We start from the raw sequence: 26526 nt of genomic DNA on the forward strand, positions 1-26526 counted from the left end.
GGGTGCTAGGGGGTGGGGGGTGACTGAAAAGAGGCGTTGGAACTCTCAGGGGGCCGGCGGACTGCACGCCAGGAAGACTCCGGAACCAGCAATTAGGAAACCATCTGAGAAGGAGGGCAGGGGCATATGAAATGTGGACCGTAGGATGGGGGGAAGACTCTCAAACTGGCCACCTCGGGCTTCCCAGGGACTGCGGGACGGCTGGGGCACGGACTGAGGGTGTGCGGTGGGTGCAGGAACAGAAGGACCTGGCACCTATGGCAGAGATAGGAATTCACGTTTGATTTTTTTTTAAGACTGATAGATGGTGTCAGTTGGAAGCCTGAGGAGCACACTTGGTTACTGGAGGAGGCAGTGAAGAAAACGGGGAAATAAGGGGGGAAAAAATGGAAGGGACCCAAGAACAGATGTCCCAAGGGTTCCCGGGTTTCTGGTGGCACTAGCTAACCAAGGGTTAAACAGTTTAGGATAGATGGTTTGCTGGTTATTTTTAGTTGTCAGAGGGTCTGGAATTGTGGGCTTTGTAGAGCCCAGGGTGGGCTTTTCAGTAGGGAAAGGAACCGTGGGATTCACACTAAAGAATTTCACTCGTTTGGGCCCTTTGGTTCCCAAGGGATTTGAGGAGCTGTAGTCGTGAAACTGGCCAAGGTCAATTAGGAAGCCGTGTATGTATATACATAAAGTATATTTTTTAAGGAAATAGAGGTAGCACTTTTACATAGCCTTCTTCATTGAGAGTATCGAATCTTTTAGTTTTGATGGAATCCACAAAGCCCGTTTAAATTCCCAATTATTCTTTGCTCAATACCTCACTTGAATGGATACTTTTAATGTAGTCATTCATTATATTTAGAACAGTAGCTTGAGTTTTCCTTCAGCCTGGCTAATGAAAAACCTTTACAGCTTCTGCAGCTTCCTACCCAGGACACACCAGTTCCCCTCCCCTCCTCACCCTAGCCTCTGGTTATCTTTGCCTACCTTGTTTTGGCTTTTATGGCAGTCACTCCCTATCTGGGCCTTGTCTCCTGTTTATTTGCAACCTGAAGTTCCTTCCCTCCCGACTCGCTCTCTGTCAAAGACTACAAGGGGCCCTTCTTCCTAGGGTGGCGGGGTGGGTGGCTGTGGAGGAGTGATTGGTCAGTTTCACTTCCTCTGGTGGGACCCCTTCAATCCTTTTTTGTCAGTTTTTACCAGAGGGCCTCAAGTCTTCAGAGCCAAGTGACAGACTCAAGTGTGTCTCTCCTGTTGCAATCCCTCAGACCCGCAGCTGTAGTCTGGAGGCTGCATCTCCTTACCCCCTCCAGGGTGTGGAGTCCTGTTTACTGTTGACCAAGACAAACTTGTGTTTACCAACAACATGTCTGCCTGGTCCTTGTTCCCCTCCTTCCCTCAGCTCCTGTGATTATTTTGCTCTGACCTCTGGGAAATGGACTCCACAAACATAATTGGTTGTCTGGCTCTGTTTTCTATGATTTAAACAATTTTGAATCTTCCAGCTCTTAGATATACCAAAATATTGATTTAAAAAAAAAATCTATGACAGGCTGGGTTGAGTGTCTTGTAAATGTAATTGCAAACAGTTGATTCTTGGCTTTATATATAAAAGGGACATTTCTGTCTTCAGTAGTCAGCAAAGCCAGTGCCTAATTATGGTTGGTCTGGCTGCTTTCGTGTGTGTGTGTGTGTGTGTGTGTGTGTGTGTGTGTGTGTGTGTGTGTGTAGTTTTTCTCTGAGACCTTGCTATCCTTTAGGACTGCAGCCTTTACAGCATTGGCTTGTTTATAGACGGGTGTCACTGTTTATATTGGTTTTTATCTTTGATCGTTTGTGGCGTGCAGTTATGCAATTCCTATGTATGGAAATATTCAGACTTGAATGAGGCTGAAATGGCTGGGACAATGAGTTGCATGTGTGGAAGAGACCACACCAGCATTTGTTTGTGCTTCTGTAGCAGTGTGCAATTTCCTAGCTCCACTTCCAAGTGCCCTATCTTTTTGCTACTTAAATGACTCTGAGGACATGAGTGAAGCTCAATTCACAAGGAGCTGTCACGTGCTCAGGGTGAACCATGGGCATATTTTGGCCTGCTTCCTGCTTATCTGAAATTCATTTTGGAAGGGGTCCTTCAGCATTGACAGCTGAGATGTGCCCAGCAGCTGCTGACGTGCAGTAGGATGGCCTGTTAAGGCCACGGTTTGGTTATATAACGGCAGGGAAGGTGCCTAGGTAGTAGAAGTTGCGGGAGCTGCTTCGTCCGTTATTCAGGGAGATGGACTTTTCTCCCTATGTCCTGCAGCGTGAATCTTCTGCAATCAGGTCAAATGGAAGCAAACGATTGTTTTTCTCCCTCCGTCTCTTTCTACAATAGGTCATTCCCCCCCCCCCTCTTTTAAAGGTGTATAATTTTTTTTTCTTTCTGTTTCCTTTCCTCCTTTATGTCACTGAATGGTCTGGGTGTTTCTTCTAATGGTGTACAAAAATCAGACCCAGATAATTCCGACGATACCCGTGTTGGTAGGAGGAGGTTAGGCCATAGGCATTTTCTGTGTATCAGAGAACTATTTATGACCCCCTTCTTTCTACGTGACCCATTCCAAGGACTAAGAAGCTAAAGTAAACTTCATTTATTGACTAAGTGACTGCACTCTGTCCAACAGTAAGTGAAGCTGGCTCCTCTCCAGACCCTCTGTTAACTCCAACTTCCCAGAGCAGGACCCAGGGCCGAGCAGCATAGTGGAGAGAACAGGAGCTCTCTTCCTGTGTGCTTGCTGGGTCCTTTTGCAGCATGGCTTCCAGGGGCTGAGACTTGACGCCCGCCGCTGCTGCTGCTGCCGGGAACACTGCAGTGCTTCGAGCGAGCGAGCGAGCGTCACTGCAGAAGGGCTCTCTCTCGGGAGTGACAGGCTTTGGTCAGCAGCTCACCTTGTCCATCTTTGTCCTACCTGCTTGGATTTTTTTCTTTTTCTTTCTCCCCTTTTTTTTGAGACACATAGCCCAAGGTTCTCTGTTCTTTTGGTAGAACACTCTATTAGGGTTTTTTTTTTTTTGTTTGTTTGTTTTAAATAGACTCCCCCCCCCTCCCATTACTTATAGTTTGTTTCCTGTGCCTAATTGTACCTTCAAGCTAGTTGGATGGCTGGAACAAAGAATAGCTAACTACATTCTGTGTGTATTTAAAAACTACACATGACTAGGAACGCTTTTGGCCAAAATATTTGTAAATTGTTATTTCAGCATGTCCAGTCGCTGGCCACTGGTTCTTGGTAAGGGCTTCAGCTCTGCCTGCTTTGAATCCTCTGCTGTTTAGTACTGGGCCAGTGCTGGGATCCTGACTGGCTAAACCTCTTTGTGCTTGGATTTCCTCATACAATGGGATGACAGTAGCACTCACCTCACCAGTTTTGAGTGTTGCGAAGATTAACTGCTCTGTGTAATGCTGTCCCTGCAGTGTTTGGCACTTAAGAAATAGGTAAGAAATGTCGTCATCATTCTTATCCGGTGCTAGAGTCAGTAAGGTGAGTCAGACTGGCTGGTCCTCCTTTTGTGCATTTTACACCCTGGGGAGAGCTCTTGACCGAAAGCGCCATTGGTTCTGGATAGGCAGACACAAGCTGCATGTTATGCTTTCGTGCAAGAAAAAACCAGTTTGCTACTGTTTCAAGTGCCTTAAAGTTCCTCGGTGTGATGCTCTGTAGTCCAAGCTGGTCTGAAACGCTTGGTGACCCTCTTGCCTCAGACCCCCGGGTGCTGGGCTTTTAGGCATGAACCACCACCTCATTGGGCTATGAAAGTCATTCAGGATAGTTTTTCATTACAATTCATTTAATTTTACTTATTTTTAATTTTTTTTTTTAACAAGAGACTTATCAGATAAAAAGCATTGGCCTTTGCTTTGGGCTGTCTCAAAATGTTCATTTACTGAGTTGGGGATTGAACACAATTGTTACCCAAGTATTTGCTGAGTATGTCCTCAGTCTTTCGTTTTGTTTCCCCAGATTCTCTCTGTAGCTCAGGCTGGCCAGGAACTCAGTGTGTAGCTGCCCACAGGGGCCTTAAATTTGGAAGCTCTCCTGCTTCAGTTTCTCAATTGTTGGATTATAGGTGTGTGCTACCACACATGGCCTTTTCCTTTCTACTTTTCAAATTATTTTCAAATTCACTAATTAATGTGCATGGGTGCTTTGTTGGCATGGTTGCCACTGCACCACCTGCAGCTGACGCCCCTGGAGGCCAGAAGAAGACATCAGATCCCCTGGAACTGTTGCGAGCCAGCAGCCTTATAGGTGTTGGGAATCAAACCACGGTTCCCTGGAAAAGCATCCTGTGCTCTTAACCACTGAGCTGTCTCTCCAACACCATATTACTATTTTTATTTTTTTGAGGCAGGGTCCTATGTAGCCCCCTTTGGTCTCCAACTCATTGTCTTCCTGTCTTCTCTGGCATGCTGGGGTTATATGGAGCCCCTCACCTGGCCCAAATTTTCATTGTGTTTTGTAACTAATTTTTGTTATACTGATGATGGAACAGGTTTTTGTTGTTGTTTAAGTCCCCTCCCCCCCCATGTAATCTTTTCTTCAGAAATTCACTTAAATTCTATGGAAAATACAAAAAACGTTCCTACACATACGTAGCTGGGTGTAGTGACACATGCCTATAATCCCAGCTCTTGGGAGGCTAAGGCAGAGAGAGGATCATGGGTTTGAATCAACTTCAAGGCCAGTTTGAGTTCATAGACCTTGTCGCAAACAGAGAAACAAAATCAGAACTCCACCCTCCAAACTCTTATCTACCACCCAAAACAAAAGGATTTGCACTTGGCATTACAAAGTGCACTATGTAGAAGGGATAGCTTATTTGCATGCCTCCAGCCCAGGACATCATGTATACCAGGCAAGTATTCTACCATTGAGGATGTATACTCAGCTTAGGACTTTACAATTGAAATGTGTCACAGAGAAAACATTTTGCCCTAAGTCCTCATTCCTAAGACTGTCAGCACATGCATTTGTGAAGGGTGTGTTTTACTGCAGACTCCGTTCACAAGGACTCAGAGCCTGACTTTTGCCTTTAAAGAAGAGTTTAATGAAGCAGATGAACTCATGCGTGTGCCCTTTAGAAAATGGGAACAGTCACTAGTAAATAGAAGAAAGAGAAGAAATTGAAATCAGCTTTTGAATGCCATACATTAGGGATGACAGCCCCATCCCTATACAATCAGGTTACTACTGAAGGGTGACCAAGTTCAGTTTGGTCTCCTTGTGTTGGGGTTAGGTTACTCCTTTGCTTGAGCCTTTTGTGAGGTGCTAAGGCCAATTAGAACTGGTCTTTGCAGAGTCAGAGCACCAATATTCCACTTTCAGCATCAAAGATGTTTATTTTAACATTCTGACTTTGGTGCCAACTCCCTAGAAAGTCATAGATCTGGCTCAAGCCAGAGGCGCCCAGACCAGTTGTCTCTGGGCCAGAAGTGCTTGCTGGTTCGTTTTCCAAGCATCAGCCTGGCTGGTGTGTTTTGGTGCATGGCATAAAAGAGGACAAAGCCAATGCTTTGAAAACAAAAAGAAATGTTCTTCATTCACGAGAGGCTCTGAAATTATAAAAGGTACCTCAGACATTTCTGCTAAGAGTGGAATCTTCCCCATACCCATTCACTCATTCATGCAGGTTGTTTGATGGATTCTAGCTTTGGAATACACTACTGAAAAAGAGACACACACACACACACACACACACACACACAACAAACAGACAAAACCCACCTGTAACCGGAACTTACTTTCATTTCTTTATTTTGAAACAAGGTCTTGGTATGTAGACTAGGTTAGCCTTGAACTCAGAGATCAGTTTGCCCCCAGTGCTGGGATTAAAGGCATGGTCAACCACATTTAGCTAGAATTTGCTTTCAAATAGGTGGAGATAGATAAGAGACCTGCAAAACAGCAAACAAAACCCCTCAATACCAAGGAGAAAATGAATAGGCTGGAGTCTGTGGGGAAGGCTGCAGCCTTAGAAAGGCCATAGAAAGCAGATGGAACTTTAGCTGATGATGAGGAAGATCCAGCTTTGAAAGACGGAGAAGGGCTTAGGGATTTAGCTCAGTGGTAGAGCACTTGCCTTGCAAGCACAAGGCCCTGAGTTCGGTCCTCAGCTCTGAAAAATAGAGAAAAAGAAAGAAAGACGGAGAAGATAGCATTCTAAACAAAAGCAATGGCAAATGCGAAGCCCTTGGAACCAGAAAGGACCACCCAAAGATTAGACCCAAGGCCGTGTGTCTAGGGCTTTAGTAGACAGCAGTAGGGATGAGTTCAGACGGGGAGGCAGGCAGATCCTCCAGGTCTTCTCCTCTGCATTATGAACTTGGTCATGACCAGGAGATAACATCAGACTGAGGCATAACTGAGCACAGGTCACCTCTGGCTGGTGTATTTTCAAGATTCCATGCTGATTACTTTATGGCTAAGAGAAAAAAAAAAAAAGCCATCCGTGTGTATTTAGTTTTTGAGGCAGGAGAGGTAGTCCAATAACAGCATAGATTCTTTCACTCTATTAGAGAATGCCATACATTTGGTACACTAAACATAACCAACCAACAAAGCCTTGTTGAATTTAATGGGCACAGAAAGGTCTTCTAGATGTTCTATTCAAATTCATTTCCAGAGTTTAGAAAGACATAACAGAATTTAGAGTCTCAGTTAAAAAAAATTTACTCAGTATGTGTTGGGGGTGGGTCATGCATGCCATCATGCTTGTGTAGAGGACAGAGGACAACTTGCAGGAGTTGGTTCTCTCCACCTTTTGAGCTCTGGGAATTGAACTCCGGTCCTCAGACTCTCTGGCCCCGAGTCTCGGATTTCAGTGGAGCATTAAGATCATTTAGAACACTATTCATTAGATTCATGGTTGTCTTCCGTAACTTTTTCCCTTTCCCATTTTCCGAGAGTGCCAAAGCCGGTTAGAAGGATGCTGGAGGGGGGGTGGGAGGAGGGAAGACAGGGGAATCCGTGGCTGATATGTAAAATTAAATTAATTATAAAACAAAACAAAAAAACAAAACAAAAAACCCAAACCAACCAACCAAACAAACAAAAAAAGAAGGATGCTGGAATTAGAATCTGCATGTCCCAGACTTCTCAACTCATAGAAGACAGTGCCTTCACACTCTGAACGTTTGCTCTTTTGATTAGCAAAACAACACATACCTACCAACCAAAGTTGAAGATGCTTGCTTTATCAAAAGAAGCCTCCAAAGTGAGAGAGCATGAAAGATTTCCGTGTCGGAAGACGAACCATATGACACTGTCCACACCGGTCTTGTCACCAGGCTTTGTCATCCTTGCTTCAGCCCCTGCAGTCCTCCACCAGTTTGCCTTGAAGTCTCAGTGCCCCCTCTTTTTTGTTTGTTTGTTTGTTTATTTATTTCCCAAGACAGGGGTTCTCTGTGTAGCCCTGGCTGTCCTGGAACTTGCTCTGTAGATCAGACTGGCCTCAAACTCAGAGATCAGCCGGCTTCTGCCTCCCTAGTGCTGGGACTGAAGGCGTGTGCCACCACTGCCCAGCTCAGTGCCCCCTCTTCATGACAGATGCAAAAGAAATCCGAAAGGGATGACCACAAACATAGTTTTCTTGTGTCACTGTATGGAGGGCACTCCTAGGAACACAGCTAGCTGTACTCTCAGGCTGCCTCCTGTGAAGGAGGCTCTCCCAGATGTTCTTTCTTCATTGGCCAGCCCACTACCAGTACCATGTACCATCTTAAAACTAGATACATATGTATCCTGGCGATAGAGGCCAGGGCAAGAGAACTATTTATCTACATTTTTACTTTGGTTCTGATTTCTGCCTGAGCTGTACCTATCTCTGGGTGACTCTTCCTCACCCATCAGCTGGTTCCCTGGGCTCTCCTAATACAGAGTAACTCCCTTACTGGTGTACTGGCAGAGGTGGAGTGTCCTGTGGATGACTTATGATAGCATCCAGAGGCTGAAAATTATATATAGTCTCCTGGGCTTTTGTCCCTGCATAATAAATCATTGCTAAATAAATAGCCAAGGCAACGTCACTGTGAAGCCTCAGCAGTCTGTGATGAATGAGCTGGGAAGGCCTGTGTTTAGATCTGTTCAGAGTAGAATCCTAGCAGCTAGCACAGAACTGTTGGATGAGCCATTGTGAAGCTATTTTAGTAACATATTACAGTTTAGCAAGTGTGTGACCCATGGTAGACAGTGACTCCGCCTCTCAAAATTAAGCTTTTCAAAGAGGTAGGAATCAGCCGGGTGTGGTGCTACACACCTGTAATCCTAGCGCTTTGGAGTTGGAGGTGGGGAGATTAGCAGTTCGAGGTCAGCCTCCCCTAGTGGAGTACAGACTAATCCAGACTCCATGAGACCATGTCTAAAAGGGGGAAGAAAAAAAAAAAAAAGAGTAGGAATTAGATTGTGAGTATTTTACCACATTTCCCAGAGAATCAATAGGAAGGAGGAGAGACCCCATTGCCTCTTTAGATTTGTCTGTGTGGGCAGGGCTTACTTAGATGGGGAATTTTGGCTAGCTAGTTCAAGTTAGGTTTTGATTGAGAAGTTCTGCCCAGTTTCAGCTCTAGCACCTGCTTGCAAGCCTTGTGTCCTTTCTCACAGCTCTCCGTAAATGTGAATGTGTAGGTTCCCGTGCTTCTTGCCTTTCTCCCCTCCTTCCTGCCCCTCCCTTCCTTTGAGACAGGTTCTGACTATATAGCCCCATGTCATTAAGAGAACTGGTCAGTCAGACACATACCCTGATGATCAGGTGAGGGCTAACAAACATTTATCTAGCGTTCCTCGGAATTTGGCTTGGATTTCTGCTCTGTGGGCTATCTATACATGCTATAGATGCTATACATGCTCTCCCTACCCTGTCCTCACCCATCACATAATACATACACATTCACTGTGTAGGCCAGGCTGCCTCGAACTTGTAGTGATCTTGCCTCTACCTCCTGAGTACTGGGATTATAGGTATGACTACTATATCCAGTTTATGGGTGCTGGGGACCAAACCCAAGGCTTCACACATGCTAGAGAATTATTCTACACACTGGCCTATATCACCTGCCCCTTTTCTATTTGTTTGTTTGAGATGGGGTCTGCTATGTAGCCCAGGCTGGCCTTCAATTTTTGACAGTCCTCAGGCACCCTAGTCCTGGAATTACAGGTGGGTCACCATTCACATTTTTTGCAAACTCAAGAAGGTCATTGGCCATTGATACAGTGGTTCATTAATTCATTCTGTTCATCCACCTACTCACCCATCCATCTAGTAAACCCCACCCCCACCCCAAGGTCTCTCCATGTAGCCCTGGCTGTCCTGGAACGTACTATGTAGATCATAGAGATCCACCTGCCTCTGCTTTCTGAGTGCTGGGACTAAAGTTCAACACCATGACCAGCCTAGTAAACTTTGGAAAAGTAGAAGTAGGACATGGTTGAGGTGGCTCAGTGGGTAAAGTCCTTGCTGTGCGAGTATGAGGACCTGAGTTTAGATCTCTAAGTCCTGGAGCAGAGACAGAGCTCAGTAACCAGCCAGCCTAGCCCAATTGCTGAGCTCCAAGTTCTGTGAGAAACTCTGTCTCAAAACATAAGGTGGGGGCTGGAGAAACGGCTCAGTGGTCAAGAGTGCATCCTGCTCTTCCAGAGAACCTGAGTTTGGACCCCAGCACCCAAGTCAGTTGGCTCCCAACCATCTGTAACTCCGGCTCCTAGGAAGTTGATAACATTCTGGCTTCTGCAGGCACCATCACACTTGTGTATGTTCACACAGACACATGTATAAATACAAGTAATAAAAATAAAATATTACAAAAATTAAAAATGAAGTTGGAGAGTGATAGAAGACACCTAGTGTTGACTTCTGACCTCCCTACATGCATGCATGGGTACACACACCTGTACACACATGCATATTCCTCCCCCCATACACACATGTGTGCACCTGCACTCGTAGAACTGAATGATGTAAGCATATCCAGTGAGGTGAGTTTTCTTTAAAAAAGATTGTATGCTGGGTGGTGGTTGCACAGAAATTCTGTCTCAAACCCCACCCTAAAAAAAAAGATTGTATTTCATTTACTATTTGTGTGTGTAAGTTAGAGGACAACTTGTGGGAGTTGGATCTTCCCTACCATGTGGGTTCTGGGGCTGGAACTTGGGTCATCAGGTACCAGCACTGATGTGTTTCATAAACTTTTTTTTTGGTTTTTTTTTTTTGTTTTTTTTGAGACAGGACTTCTTTATGTAGCTTTGGAGCTTTTCTTGTAACTCACTCTGTAGCCCAGGCTGACCTTGACCTCACAGAGTTCCTCCTGCCTCTGCCTCCTGAGTGCCGGGATCAAGCCCGGCGTGTTTCATGAGCATTTCTAAGGGTCTCTGGGGTCAGTGAGTGCTGGCTGCTGTTTATCTCCTGGTAGTGCTTCAACATACTCAGTATTTCTGAAAATCATTGTTTGTAAAATTAAGAAAGGCAAATGTCTAACTTCTATTGTTTGATAGGTTGGTACAGTTTAATAATTTAATATGATTATGTACTTAGTGCTTTATAGTTGGACTTTTTTTTCGGGACTGTTGGCTCCCCAATAGTGACACGAAAACATTAATTATGAAAGCTTGGCCAATAAACTTAGGCTTGTTTCTAACGAGCGCTTATAACTTACGTTAATCCATATCTTTTAGTCTATGTTCTTTTCCGTGGCTCAGTTACCTTTACTCTGTACTGCCCAGCTCCCTCCTCTCCATCTCACTGGCCACTCCACCTTTCCTCTTCCCAGCATCCTCTATGCCTCAAAATCCTGTCTAGCTACTGGCTGTTGTGCTTTTTATTAAACCAATCAGCGTCTTCACAGTGTACAAAAGTTTATTCCACAGCAAGTGCTCAGTATAGTTTAGGTATGCATTACGTCATTAGATATTTGGAAGGACTTCAGCGATGGCTCCATGGTGAAGAGCTTATACTGCCCTTACAGAGGACCAGATTTCAGTTCTCAGCACCCATATCCGACATCTTACAGCCATCTGTAACTCTTTAACTCTAGCTCCAGGGGGATCTGATGTCTCTGGCCTCTGTGGGTACCTACACTCACATGCACATATGTTCCCCACCCCATACACATAAATAAAAATAATAAAAAAATGAATCTTAAGAATATATGGAAAAATAAGACTTGGGGTTTGTTTTATTTTATTTTTCTTGTTTTGTTTTTGTTTTTCAAGACCAGGTTTCTCTGTGTAACAGCCCTGGCTGTCCTGAAACTCTCTTTGTAGACCAGGCTGGCCTTGAACTCACAGAGATCTTTCTGCCTCTGCCTCCCGAGTGCTGTGATTACAGGCGTGTGCCTCCCCCACCCCCCAGCTATTTTAATTTTTTAAAGTTATAAATTACATTTTGGTGTGTGCATGTGTGTGTGCATGTTCATGTCGAAATCCCCTTCTGCCGTGTGATCCGGGGATGGGGTGCAGGTTGGCAGGCCTGGTGGCAAGCACCCTTACTTTTCAGCCATGTGTCTTAGTAACTCTGGACTATTTTTGAAGACGGTGTATCGCTGTGTTCCCCAAAGTGTTCTTGAACTTACAGGCTCATATGACCCCCTCCATCCAGCTTCCTGAAGACTGGCACATAGGCATTTGTCACCTCTCCAGGCAGAATCCCTTCTGTTAAATGATGCTGTTTGTGATGCTCAGGATCAAACCCAAGGCTTGGAGAATGCTTGGCAAAAACACTACCCCTGAGCAGCATCTCCAGTCCTACGAATCCCTTCTTTTCTTCTCCTTTTTTTCTTTTTAAATGTATTTTTATGTGCATTGGTGTTTTGCTTGCATGTATGTCAATATGAGGGTGTTGAGTCCCCTAGAACTAGGGTTACAGACAGTTGTGAGCTGCCATGTGGGTGCTGGGAATTGAACTTGGGTCCCTTAGGAAGAACAGACAGTACTCTTAACCACTGAGCCATCTCTCCAGCCCGAACCCCTTGTTTTCAGTGGAAAGCTCTTTCAAATTCAAGCCTCATGGGGCTTACTTCCCTTAGTTTATACCCCAGATATGGTCAGTATGGTCGGCCAGTTGCGTTCAGCTTTCCCTTTCTGCTTTGAGCTGCTTCTCTTCCTTTGAAGACCCCACACTGTCAGGCTGTAGCCTCTTCCTGAAAGAACTTCAGACTTCTTGTTCTTTGCTTTATAGCTACATGATCCAACTTAAAAAAAAAAAAGGAAGAAAGAAACCCTCAGTTTTCCATCACTGCTCAGCTGTCTTCAGGAGTTATTTTAATTGGGTTTAACGTTTAATGGATTAATTCAGCTGGTACTCCTTGTGTTATCTGTATGGGAAAAAGTAGCAGCTATTGGTACAAGAAGTTAGATTGTATTCTTCTTAGGGTAGACGGTGGTAAAGTAAAAGGAGCATTGGAATACGTGTAGCTGAACTTAATGGAGGAAGGAAGAGAAGCCAGATTAGGCACGATAAATTCCTTTACCTCAACCACACTGTCTATTTTTACCGCTTTTCTCCTACCACCTTTCCCTTTTTTTTTCCTGTTCATAAAAATAACATTGTGCTCATGGAACAACTTTGGGAAAATTCAGGAAATGATGAAGAAGCAGACGGGAAAATGTCATCCATAATCCTGTCGCCCAGAGGCGGTAGTTATTGATACTGTAAAATTCTCTTGGCAGCCTGTGTATTGAAAACTGGTTAGGGTCCTATTTGTACTGCCATGCTTCTGCTTCTGTGCCACTTGGTACTGTCAGCCTGAGCTAGTCGGAAGAGTCAGTTTTCATAGAGTTTTGGTGATGTGACTACGGTCTCTGTGGCATCCTTTCTTTCTTTCTCTCTCTCTCTCTCTCTCTCTCTCTCTTTCTTTCTTTCTTTCTTTCTTTCTCTTTCTTTCCTTCCTTCCTCCCTCCCTCCCTCCTTCCTTCCTTTTTTTTCTGAGCCTTTTTCACAAGTTAAGTGTTTCATTTCATAAATCTGTGGCAACTGCTTGGCATCTGACTCTTCAGAGTATTTAGATCTTTTGCTTTAGGTAGATTGTTAAAAGTGAAATTGCTGGGCCAGAGGGCACACATGTTTGTGAGACACCGGATACTTACATTGCCACATTGCTCTCCAGACAGATTGCACCAGCCGTGGTGAGCGGGCCTCTGCCAGCCGGCAGCACTGGCTGGCTGCCTCCCCGGCCCCTCTGCCTGTGTTGGCATGAGGGTCTCCTGTACCTGCAGACCCAGTGCCTCAGATGTGGCACAGTTCAGGTGAGGGGTGATCAGCTGCCTCTTCAGCTTCTAAGCTGCCCTTCTCTGAGCCAGCCATGTGTACGCCGCCTGTGTGTGAATCATCCTTCTGCCTCTTCCACACAGAGGGACTTACACGGCACTGAGGAAACTGTTGAAGGAGAAAGAGACGTTCACAGGGCAGGCTATTTGTTGATCACCTGAGCCTTTTTGTTCTTCTTTGTTATTTATTTACTTTTGAGACATGTTCTCATTATGTAGCCTAAGCTGACCTCAAATCCCAACTCTCCTGCCTTAGCCTGTAGGGAAGGACCACTGAATCCAGCTGTGGTTTATGTGTTACTATTAGTTTTTGTTACTCACCTGTTCTCCTGCCTTAGCCTGTAGGGATGGGCCACTGTATCCAGCCACAGCTCACTTGTTTTGAATTAGGTATGAACAGAATCCATCCATACATTGTCAACGATGTGACACCCCCTGCCCCTACCCCATGTATGTGTAGTGTTGGGGACCAAATCCAGAGCCTTGCAAGTTCAAGGAAGTGCTCTCCCACTGAGCTACACTCTCAGCCACTGGTGTCACTTAAGTTAAAAAAAAAAGTGCTTAAACATACTTATTTTATTTGTATATGTGTTCAGGTGCCCGTAGAGATAAGGAGAGGGAGTCAGTCCTCTTGGGAGGTCTGTAGAGGGAGCCAGTCTAGCTAGGTGCTGGGATCTGAACTCTGGTCCTCTAATGGAGCAGGAAGCATTCTTAACCACCGAGACATCTCTCCAGCCCAAGTACTTTTTTTGTTTAAATCACTGTAGCTTTCCTTGCCTCCTGTTTTCCTTGCAGTAGGCTTAAAAAGCACATTGATTATTATTTGGCTGTAGGGCCAAGGGATTTTTTATTTTTTTTTGCCCTGGATGGCATTCCTTCATCTTTCCATTAAGCACACCTATAATTCATTATGATTTCCAACTTTGCTTTGTTTTTGAAGCAAAACTATGGTGTTGTGGTTTTTTTTTTTTTAATTTTAATTTTAGTTTTTAAAGACAGGGTTTCTGTGTACACAGAGAACTCTATAGACCAGGCTGGCCTCGAACTCACAGAGATTCGCCTGCCTCTGCCTCCCGAGTGCCAGTATTAAAGACATGCACTACCACCGCCTAGCAACTTAGAGCATTGTTAAAGTGGTATGAGTTAAGTCCTTGATTTTTATGGTCTCTCTCCAGTCTCTTGCCCATGTCTTTATTAAATTTTTTCAAGTTGAATGCTTAGTTTTCGCAGAAGCACGTCCATCTTTTCTCCCTAACTTTCACCAGGTTACCTGGTAGTTAATGAATTCACATCATTGTAATACCAAGAACAACTAGTATGAATAGGTAATGAGAACAGAAGACCAGGGGTGGGTGTGTGGCTCAGTGATAGAGTGTGTGTCTGTCATGTGTGAGGCCATGGGTTCCAGCACAGCACAGGGAAAATGATCACTGTTAAGCCCGCAGGCATCAGTGTCAGCAGAAGTGACAGGTATAGAAGATTGCAGCCTTCTTATGGTTGGGGGCAGTGCATGGTGTGGGCCTCAGTTGTACACAGAGAAAGGGAAGGATCATTGAATTTGTCATGCCAGCATCTGAGTTAGTTAATTTTTTTTCTTTAACTAGTGAGCACCTTCATTACCCCAAATTGCAATAAATATAAGATGATTATAGCCAGGTGGTAGTGGCGCACACCTTTAATCCCAGCACTCAGGAGGCAGAGTCAGGCCGATCTCTGTGAGTTCGAGGCCAGCCTGGTCTACAGAGTGAGATCCAGGACAGGCACTAAAACTACACAGAGAAACCCTGTCTTGAAAAACCAAAAAAAAAAAAAAAAAAAAAAAAAAAAAAAAAAAAAATTGTGTCTTCCATGAAATAATTATTGAACTTAAAAAGTCAACTCAGCATGCAAAATAATGGGTTTCATTATAATATTTTCATGCATAATGTGCTTGTACTTGAATTAATTTAAAATTATAAATAAGCTAGAGCTGCTAAGAGTTTGAGGACAAAATATTTTATGGACTCTTTTACTCTCCTATATACTTTTAGGTGGTATTTTTGTCCACTTATGTTGGGCTGTGCATGAATTGAACTGAATTTGACAATGGGCCACGATGTTTAAAAACTGGGAAGGAAACAGCCCGAGTCTCTAGATGAAAAGGTTTACATCCGCTCACTGCCAGTGTGGTGTTCCATGGAACAAGTTGACATTTTCATGTAGTGACTTGTTTTCTGTGTCTGGCAGGCAGTCTTCCTCGGATGCCATGAGAAACAGAATTGTTTTGATTGTGGAAGGCAGGAGCAGAGCTTGTGTTTCTTGGGATTGCTTGGGCACCTGCAGGATTCCTTACTTCTGTCTCTCTTCCTGCCTCCTGTTGTCCCCTTCCTTCTGTCAAAATGTTCCCATGTTGCATAAGCAATGTTCTGACAATACATGAGCTTTTCAGTGGCTCATTTTTTTTAAGCTTGTGAAATAATGTTTTTAGTGATTGTGTGTTCTTGGCTTACTTTCCACTTCTGACTAATAGCCACAGTTATCCTAGCCCAATGGGTAGTTGTATCTGGCCGTGATCTTTGTGTCCCAGTCGGCTGCAGAATTAGGGCTTTTACATATTGTACCTAAATAGCTTCTGTGGATGTAGTAATTCTGGGAGGCAATTAAATGTTGCGATGGTATTTTCGGATCTCTTTAAAGAATATTACAATGCTGAGGGAGAAAATAACTTGTTTGAAGCTTGTTACTCATGAGCCTCTGACATGTAGGAGAGGAGCCAGTGACTGGAGCCCACTGGCTCTTCTGAATTCATTGTCTTCCTTTTGAGTCAGCAGCTCCCGCCAGCGGCCCGCTCTCCTTGCACCATCCGTGAAAGGCGGACGGCTGCACTGAGTCACAGCCTCTACCATGTGTCAGTGGTCGTTCATGTTGGAGGTCACACAGTCATTTTTGGAGACACACTACATTCTTTTTTCTAAAAAGATGGTTTTGGGTGTGTGGTGGTGCCATGGGCTTTGGCACATGTGTGGAGGTCAGAGGACACCTTTCAGGAGTTGGTTCTCTCTTTTCACCATTAGGGTCTCAGGGATCAAACTCAGGTCCTCAGCATTAGCTGCAAGCACCTTTACCATTGAGTCATCTTGCCAGCCCTAGATTTGAAAAACCCCATTTCAGTTGTTTAAATCCCCCCCCCTTCTATTTCGAAACAGAATTTTTCTGTGTAGCCCTAGATGTTCTAGAATTCACTCTGTAGACCAGGCTGGCCTCGAACTCAGAGTTGCACCTGCCTCTGCCTTCTGAGTGCTGGGTTCAGAGGTGCGTGCCACCTCCACTGGGCTCTCTCTCTCTTCTTGCACCGGTACCATACTTTCTACTTTTCCAGCTCTTTGGGGGTCACCTGTTTAGCCTGTCAGAGCTGCCTAAGAACATATGTAGTAATAAACAGCTCGGTGGCTGTTAGGATGTGTTTTCAGCGCCCCTTGTCATGGTGGCTTGACTTTGGGGAAACCACACAACTTGGCAGAGCATCCAGTCTTTTTCATTCTGTACCATCAACTGCTCCTTCAGTTCTGGTTCACATGCAGCATAGCTCATCCAGTGGGAATTTTAAAATACTCACAGTTGTACAGCCATTACCACTACCCATTTAGGACTTTTTATTCTTCTTGAAAGAAGAGCCACACACATCAAAGGTCACTGTTCATTTCTTCAACTTCTTTCCCTAAATCTGAAGGGGCTATCAATCAACTCTGTAGATTTGCCTCTTCTGGGCATTTCATATAAATGAAATCATGATTCTTAACATTTTGCGTCTGACCTTTTTCATGTAACACAGTTTTTTTCAAGGTTCAGCCACCCAGCCTTTTCTGGAATTTCATTCCTTTTCATGGCTGAATAATAGACCACATTTTGTTTATCCTTGTATTAATTGCATGTTGTGATGTTCTTACTTTTTAACCTGTTATAAATAATGCTGTTATGAATATTTATGTGCTTTCTTTGTGGAGTTGTATACTTCGTAGTAGAATTGCTTCGTCATATGGTGACTTCACCAAGAGCTGCCAAGTGCGTTCGGAGTGGCTGTCCCCCTTTGCACCCCGTCAGCAGTTTCTGAAGGCTCTAGTTTCTCCATCAAAGTTTAGGGTCTCACTTTGCTTTAGTCAGCTGCGGGGTATGAAGTGGCCTCCCATGTGCTCTGGGCCTGCATGCTTCCTGACTAATGGCATGGAGCATCTGCTCACATGCGAAGGAAGGTTTTGTGTGTCTCCTTTAGAGAAATGTCAGTTTACATCCTTTTCCCATTTTCCCAACAATTGGGTTGTCTTCCTTGTTGAGTTACAGAAGTCCTTCTTTTTAAAAAATTTTACTTTTTTATTGTTATTTTGAGAAAGTCTTGGCATGTAGCCCAGGCTGGTTATAAACCCACGATGCTCCTGCCTTAGCCTCTCCGTTGCTGGGGTTATAGACATGTACTATGTGCACTATGTTTGGCTTATGAATTCTTTGTATAGTCTAGATACATATTCCATATCAAATATATGATTTACAAGTATTTTCCCTTATTCTGTGGACTGTCTTCAACTTTGTCGTAATTTTACCTGCAGCACAGGAATTTTTCAGTTTCACTCTGAAATTATCTCTAAACTGATTGTTTTTTCTGTATGCTCGTTGGACTGATTTCCTCTTTTCTTTCTTTCTTTTTTCTCTTTTTGTTTGTTTTTCAAGACAGAATTTCTCTGTGTAGTCCTGGCTGTCCTGGAATTCTTTCTATAGACCAGGCTGGCTTCCAACTCAAAGATCTGCCTGCCTCTGCCTCCTGAGTGCTGGGATTAAAGGCATGCATCACCATGACCCACTAATTTCTTATTTTCATTCAGTTCTTTCTCCAGGACATTTTTTTTTTTTATCCTCAAAGTTGTCAAAACTTTATCTTTCTGTCTGATACACATCTTATAAAATAATAAAATTTTACAAAATGTGTAACAAAGAAAGTGGTGATTCCCTCTTCAGAAAAAACTGTTTATAACCAGATCACCCCCATTTTGAGACTGGGTCTTTAAAATTTGTTAGTTATTATTGTTATTAGTATTTTTTTTGTGTGTGTGTAATGTACATGTTTGGGTGCATGCCATGATGCATATGTGTGTGTAAAATGTGTATATGTTTGGGTGCATACCATGATGCATGTGTGTGTGTGTGTGTGTGTGTGTGTGTGATGTACATGTTTGGGTGCATGTACTGTGGTGCACATGTAGTGAAAGGACAGCTCTGTGGGGTTAGTTCTCTCCGTCCACCATTCTGTGGGGTCTGGGGATTAAACACAGCTGCCCGGTTTGTGTAGCAAATGCCTGTTCCCCACTTAGCTGCCTTGCTGGCTTTTCTTACAGAGAAAACCAAGCCAGCTGTGGATGCCTGTGTGGCCCAGGCTGACTTCTGATATGAAATCCTTCAGCCTCAGTCTCCCAAGTGCTGGGATTACAGTTGTATACTTGTTTTTAAGATTTTAGGATTGTAAAAATAATTGCTTTTTCCTTTTGAGGGAGACTCTCATGTTCCCTTGGTAAGATGGCCTCAAACTCTTTCCGAGCTGAGGCTGACCTTGAATTATGATCCTTTAAACACCACCTCCCATGTCCTGGGATTATAGGCATGTGTCACCACATCTGGCTTTTTTTATTTTTATTTTGAGACAAGGTCTCACTGTATAGTCCAGTCTGACTCTGAAGGTGGGGTAATCATCTTGCCTCATTCTCCTGAGTACTGGTATGGTGACAGTCACTATATTCAATCTTTTCCTTCTTGATTAAAAAGCAGCGTTAGCCAGGGCTGATGCTCAGAGGTTAGAGCTCTCCTGGCACGCATATTACCCTAAATTCAGTACCCAGTTCTGTCTAAGTACCATGTTGTTACAAGTCCCCACCCCACCGAGTATGTTCTCTTTACTTGCTTTGATAATGTTAAGTTTAAAAGGACACTTGGTGGGCTGTTCTTAAGCATTCTTAAATATAGTATACCACAGGGTGAGAAGGCCTGTACCTCCCTTAGTAATACTTCTTTTTGTCCTTGCAGTAGGAGATGCTACTTAACCTACTCATTAAGCATTAATCTATTCTGAGTCAGCCTGTACAGTAGAAATAATTCTGAGATGTTACTTGCTGAAGAAGTTTTCCTAAAAATTTTATATATGTGTGTACTTAAATTAAAAAAAATTGTTGTTTGTTTTGTTTTGTTTTATGGGTATGGATTTTTTACCTGTATGTATGTCTGTGCCCATGTGTGTACCTAGTGCCCATGGAAGTCAGAAGAGGGCATCATATCCCTTGGGCCTGGAGATACATACAGTTGTGAGCTGGCATGTAGGTGCTGGGACTGGAACTCAGGTCCTCTTGAAGAACAGCCAAGTGCTCCCACTGTTGTGCCATCTCTCCAGCCCCTGGTACTTACATTTTTATTTTTTCATAATTTCATACATCTGTACATATATGTATAGGTGTGTGCATGTTGCATGACCCCTCTTTTGCTGTTCTCTCTTGCCCCTCACACTAAACACTTTCTTTCTTATAACAAGTTCCTCTCCTGTTTTCATGTCTTTTTTGTAAGTATATTTCTGGCCCACTGCATTTAATTAGGGTTGCTTATAGGAGCTTGGATGAAGGGTTACTTACTTGATCAAGGACAATTTACCAGTGGCTACACCATGGAGGAATATGACCTCTGGCAACCATGAACTGCCAATAGCCCTTCCTTAATGGCATGTTCATGGGCTCAGCCTTGAACAGGTCTTGTACAGGTAGCCACCACTGCTGTGAGTTCATGGCAAGAGCCATGGCATTGTCCAGAGGACAGTGTTTCACACCACTCCTTCTCGTGGGTTCTTACGTTCTTCGTCCTCTTCCATCATGCTTCCTGAGCCTTGGAGGGGATGGTACAGATGTCCCATTTATTCTCTCACTTCTTCTCAGGACTTTGACCACTCAGGAGTCTCTGCCATAACAACTGCCCACTTCAAAGGGAAGATTCTGTGACTGAAAGATGCCCTAGTCTGTGGGTGTAAACATGCATATTTAGAAGGCAGTGTGACACTGGGTCCTGTAGCTAGAGTTTCCCTGCCTTGCCCACAGTCAGGACAAATCTCTGTCACCTGCCAGTCCCACAACCGCTCAGACCCAACCAAGTAAACACAGAGACTTATATTGTACAAACTGTATGGCCATGCAGGCTTCTTGCTAACTGTTCTTATAGCTTAAATTAATCCATTTCCATACATCTATACCTTGCCACGTGGCTGGTGGCTTACCGGCGTCTTCACATGCTGCTGATCATGGCGGCGGCTGGCGGTGTCTCTCCACCTCAGCTTTCCGCTTCCCAGAATTCTCCTCTCTCCTTGTCCCACTTACTTCCTGCCTGGCCACTGGCCAATCAGTGTTTTATTTATTGACCAAACAGCAATTTGACATACAGACCATCTCACAGCAGGGTCCCTTTAGCACCGTAGCAATTGTAAGTCTCCCACACCAGTGCCTCTGGACTTCCCAGGCATGGGCTTTCGATAGGCTTATAGTACTAGGAGTGAATCTTCCTGTGCAGCGGGCTTCAGATCCCATTCGAGAGTGGTTGATTGACTCCTTAACGGTCATGCCGTTATTGTGCCGGTGGGCATATCTTGTCTGGCAGCTTTGAATTTAGTTTGTAGGGGTCACAGCTGGTTAAGTCAGTTAATGACTTTCCTCCAGCAGCCTGTATAGGATCTTTGAGCACTAGGAATGCTAACCATCAGGGAGGGAGCTCTTAGTTAGTTCCACCTTGGTTTCTGAAGAACTTTCTATAATGTGCTTAGTTCTGGCTTGATCTACTTTGGTTTGTTGTTTGTTTGAGACAGGGTTTCATGTAGACTAGGCTGGCCTTGAACTCACCTTGTAGCTACATATAACCCTGAACTTTTGATCTTCCAGCCTCTCTACTCTCCCCCGTAAGTCTAAGTCCTGGGATTGCAGGTATATGCCACACTCAGTTTTGTGGTGCTGAGGATTGGACTCATTGTTCATGCCAGGCAGGCACTCTACCAACTGCCCAACAGCTCTGGCTTCTGGCTTTTAACGTCTTTAAAACTCACCACAGTGCTCGAGAGGTGGCTGGCCAGCTAAGATCTCTTACTACTCTTTCAGAATTCAGTTTCTAGGTGGGTGTAGTGGCACAAACGTTTGATCTCAGCACTCAGGAGGCAGAGACGAGCAGATCTCTGTGAGTTCAAGGCCAGCCTGGTCTACATAGTGAGCTCAAGGACAGCCAGGGCTACATCGTGAGACCCTGTCTTGAAAAAGAAAAAAGAAAAAAAAAAGTTTCTAGTACTCACATAGGGTGACTCCCAAGTAATTGTATCTGGAGCTTCAGGGACCTCACTTTCTCTTCTGGCATATGGCACCTGTGCTCACATACACGCATAACCACACAAACATACTATTAAATCATGTTTAAATAGAAATAAAATCAATTAAAGAAAAACCACTTTTTCATGACCTTAGAAACTTCTAGACGAAGTGTTTTTTCTTTACTTTTTTTTTTCATTTAAAAAATTGACTTATTTTTATATTATATGCATCCGTGTTTTACTTGTGTGTACGTCTGTATGAGGGTGTCAGATCCCCTGGAACTAGAGTAACAGACAGTGTGAGCTTCCATGTGGGTGCTGGGAGTTGAACCCTGGTCCTCTGGAAGAACAGCCAGTGCTCTTAACCACTGAGCCATCTCCCCAACCCCCCCCCCCCTTTTTTTTTAATGGGAGAGAGAGATGGGGAGGGGGAGGCAGGACAAGCATTAAGATATTGTATTGGCACCTGGTTGTCTACAGGGGAGGTAGCTGAAAGTTAATCTACCTTACAGTGTTATGCAGGGATTGGGTAAGATGGGGAAGGCTGTATTCCCAGGATTGCTGCGAATTCAAGTCCAGTCTGGTCTGTCTTGAGTTCCAGGTAAGCCCAGGCTATATATATAGTGAGACCTCATCTCACTCCCTCACCTACCTTAAAAAAGTTACAAAGTTCAGTTTAGTGACCTTGATTTCCCACCTTGTGCATGACATGTTCCGTTCCTGTGACACGTGGTATTGGAGTGATTCATTGCATACATTCTGGTGGAGTTCAGGAAACATTGCTGAAAAATCACATTTTCTTTGGTGTAGCCTCTTTTTCTCTGTAAAACATTAGAAATTCCTAAACTGTGAACTAAAGCATTCTCTTGGACTTTTCTGTAGTGTCTTTCTCATGCAGAAGCCAATTTCAGGGTTCCGTCAGAGAAGTTAGAGGCGAAGCTGTTCACTGGCAGTCTGGAGAACAGGGCTAATTGAAAGAGGCATGCTTTTTGTGATAACATTCTTGTTTTCTTATTGATTGGAATGTTCTAGAGTGCTTCCATGCAGTTCCATTAATTCTAAAATAACCTCAAATTTACAAGTGTATTTCTGCATGATTACTCATTTTTTTTAAAAACAGCAATGGGTTTTGACTAGCTTTCAGACTTTCCCTTAATAAGCCTAACCTTGGATTTCAGAATTATTTAAGGGGAAAAATAACTCAAGTAGGTTTGTTTGGGACCCTCAGTCTCCACCCTGGAGTTAATTAAGTGCCACTGAAAATAACCCTGGAATAAAGAGTTTTTATGTGGCCGAGTCTTCCTTTGCAGTTCGATGGGCCGAGAATGGGCCTCCTTTTCTTGCTGTTTTCAGTTTTTCTCAATGTTCTTCTTAACTGGGAGATTTTTAGGTAGTTTAGTGTCCTAAGCACACCAGTGAGCAGCGTGCTGGTAGATGTTAGTTATCTCCTGTTGATTGGTTACCCTTGAGATTTACTGTGCTTGCAAAACACCTGTCTGTGCTGGGGCTCTGCTGCGTGGCCAGCTTTTGTTCTCGGCTCCAGAAAAAGCAGATACCCGTTGGAACAGTAGGAAAGGAGAAAGAAGAGCCAGCGAATTTCTATATGCTTTCATGGAAGAGGCTTTCCAATTAAAGCTTTCGTAAGCTTAACCTTCTTGCCCTGAAGTAACCCAGCGTTTCATTATGTATTCCATTGAGGTTTTGGAGCTCAGTGCCAGAGAGGGAGAGGACCAAGGTTGAATGTGAAAGGAATATTCAGAGGATGAAGCCCAGCGTCAACAAAGTGCTTCTTTATAGACTTGCTCCAAAAATAACCCGCTTACCATAGGGGAGCCAGAAAGAGGTGCAGTGGCTGCCCTCCCGAGTGAGCGGTGTCTCGGGTCCTGGGGGTGCCGCTCCACTGTGATTAGAGCTCTTGCAATCGATGTCATTTAAAATTTATGTTTGGAAATTAGAAAAAGAGATAGTTAGTTTCATCTTATTTGTATAAATGTTTGTATGTACATCTGTACCACTTGCATGCCTGGTGCCCACTGGAGGTCAGAAGAGGGTATTCTGATCCCTGGAACTGGAATTACAGATGGTTGGGAGCCACCATGTGGGTGCTAGGAACTGAACATAGTCCTCTGCCAAGAGCAGCTGGTGCTCTTAACCAGTACGCAAGTTCTCTAACCCCTGCTTTGAGAAATTTATTTACCCCCATGCAAGAGTTATTCAGCAAAGTTTGGAGTCACTGTGTTAAGAGGGAGAAGTCCCTATTTGGTTTAGAAAAGTTAGCATTGGATGCAGCCCCCCATGCCTTGAAGGTAGGAAGTGTTATAGTTCAGAGGCCCCTTCTAACTAAGCTTCAAGAGTTAGAAATAACATTGAGCGTGGAAATGCATCGCACGTAGACACAGTTAGCAGTCAGGAAGTTTGACTGGAAGGAATAAACGAACTGCAGTCACTTGATGGAGTGAGACCGTGGAAGGGAGCATGGTTTGCTTCGGGGGGTTAAGTGTGATGCTGAGGCTGGCCCAGGAAGTGAGGGTCAGAGGTGCTGTCGTCCTCACTGCCGCCTCGGCCCAGTCTCAGGCCTGTAGTGCACCAAGAGATGATTTTCCTACACCACTATGGAAATCAGGGTTCAGAGGGTTCAAGGGTGCAGAGGGGGCAGTGGCAGGGGGAAGTGTCATGCCCATGTTCCTCAGAGCCCTCAGAGTCAGGGGATGCCTGCCATCAGTGTCTTAAATGTGTAGATTTTTTTCCCTTTTTGTTTTAAACAACAACAAAACCCCAACTCTTCCCACTCCCCCGCCCCCACACTTTCTAAGACAGGGTCATTCTATGTAGCCCCTCCTGTCCTGGAACTCACTATGTAGACCAGGCTGGCCTTGAACTCACTATGTAGAACAGGCTAGCCCTGAACTCACAGAGATCCGCCTGTCATGTTTTTCTTTTTTTCTGATGTTAACAATTGAACATGGTAGGGAAGTACCCAACCACAGAGTACACTTCCAGCTCTCCTGAGACATTTCCTGTGTGTATAAGGAAGTGGATATGTCTATTATTCCCTCTGTTAAGATGGGAGAAGATTCTCACCCCAGTGAAAATCTGTGCCTCCCCTCCTTGTATTTGAGGATTTCTTTATCTGCTGTGTGAGTAGTTTTCTTCTTTCTTTCCTTCCTTCCTTCCTTCTTTCCTTTCTTCCCTCTCTCTCTCTCTCTCTCCCTCCCTCCCTCCCTCCCTCCCTCCCTCCCTCCCTCTCTCTTTGTTTTTGTTTTTCAAGACAGGCTTTCTCTGTATAACTCTGGCTGTCCTGGAACTCACTCTGTAGACCAGGCTGGCTTCAGACTCACAGAGATCCACCTGCCTCTGCCTCCCTAGTGCTGGGTTTAAAGGTGTGTGCAACCACTGCCCGGCTTCCTTCCTTTTTTCTTTTACATGAAAGGACACGGTTTGCCAGGCAGTGGTGCCTCACACCTTTAATCCCAGTTTGAGGTCAGCTTGGTCTACAAAGGAATTCCAAGACAGCCAGAGCTACACAGAGAAACCCTGTCTCAGAAAACCGTTGAGTTACTTTCAATCTATTGCTGATTCCAAAAAAAAAAAAAAAAAAAAATAGAATTTTTTTTTTTTTTGAGATAGAATTTCCTGTAGTCCAGGCTGGTGTTGGATTTACTTTATAGACGAGGGTGATCTGAACATTTGATCCAATTCCCTCTACCTCCTGAGTGCTGGGAATGTAGGCATGTGCCACCACTACAGGCTTTTATGCCAGCTGGGGATCAAATTCATGACCTTGTGCCAGTTAGGCAAGCACTCGACCACCTAAGGCACAGCCCTAGCACTGGAGGATGCTTCTCTGTTACAGTTTTGTGTATTGATTAGTAACTATTAAGTCATTCCATATAACATGTTCACAGGTCTCTTATTTTAGCCCATCTGTGGTCCTATGAGGTCAACACAGACTTTTATATTATTTCTATGTTGACAGTAATTGGGAATCATACCCAGGTCCCAGCAGGTGTGCCAGGCAAGTGCCCCATCCCCAAGTTCTTGCCTGAGCCTAGCGCAGCACTCTGTAGAGAAGGAAGCTCGTTCCTCAGGCAGAGCTCATCCCTCAGTCAGAAAAGTGGCGTTTGAGTATCCCTCCACTTGTCGGGAGCCCAGCTGCGGCTGTGTGTCTGGAAGGAAGAAGTGGGAGAAGGTAGGCTTTGAGCCTGGGTGAGGTAAGCCTTAGAGAGAGAGGGAGGCATGCACCTGTCATCCTCGAAATCAGGGTCCTGCTTGCTAAGCATGAGAAGACTGGGCATCAGCCGTGACATGGACGCAAAGGTATGTGGGCTTGGAAGAATTTCAAGGCTCCACTACTGCCTGGGAGTACTGAATATGTTAAGCCAAAACTTGGAGGCTCTTGAGAAATCTGGGATTTTCAGCCCTCCCTAGAAGACTGTAAGCCAAATAGCATTCAAGATTTGTCCAGGGAATGCGTTTGGCCTTAGGCCATAAGTGAGGAATTCAGCTAACAGTGAAAACAGGATTTTCTTAGAAGCCCAAGGTTAGGGAGGAGATGATAACGTGTTAATAACAAGGCTTGGCTGTTATGTTAGTTTGGGCCTCAAAACACAGCCTTGGATTCTAAGAGGGTAGGTAACTCACTTCCCAACTGAGGTTTAGAGATGAAGAAATAAGCTGATTCTTGCTCTCGTTCTATAGTTAATACTATTTGGAAGCCTGGTTAACATCGTTACCACCGGCTGCCAAGTCCCACTCCGTTCTCTGCACTTCACGTAGCTCCTCTCGGCCCTCAACAACATCGCAGAGTGAGGATGTGGTTTCCATGGAGGGAAGCAGGTGTAGAGCTGTAAGTTGTTCAAATCTTTACGTGTTTTAAGTAGTGGAGCTGAGAAG

At 44.4% G+C, this 26526-nt stretch overlaps 1 protein-coding gene across 2 annotated transcripts in view; it reads left to right on the plus strand.

Moving 5' to 3' along the window:
* Positions 1 to 26526, plus strand: part of Sik3 (SIK family kinase 3) — a 222056-nt gene that overhangs the window by 522 nt on the left and 195008 nt on the right. The gene's annotated exons all lie outside the window — the stretch shown is intronic.

This window comes from Peromyscus maniculatus, chromosome 7 (genome assembly GCF_049852395.1).
Source record: "Peromyscus maniculatus bairdii isolate BWxNUB_F1_BW_parent chromosome 7, HU_Pman_BW_mat_3.1, whole genome shotgun sequence".
Lineage (NCBI taxonomy): Eukaryota > Metazoa > Chordata > Mammalia > Rodentia > Cricetidae > Peromyscus > Peromyscus maniculatus.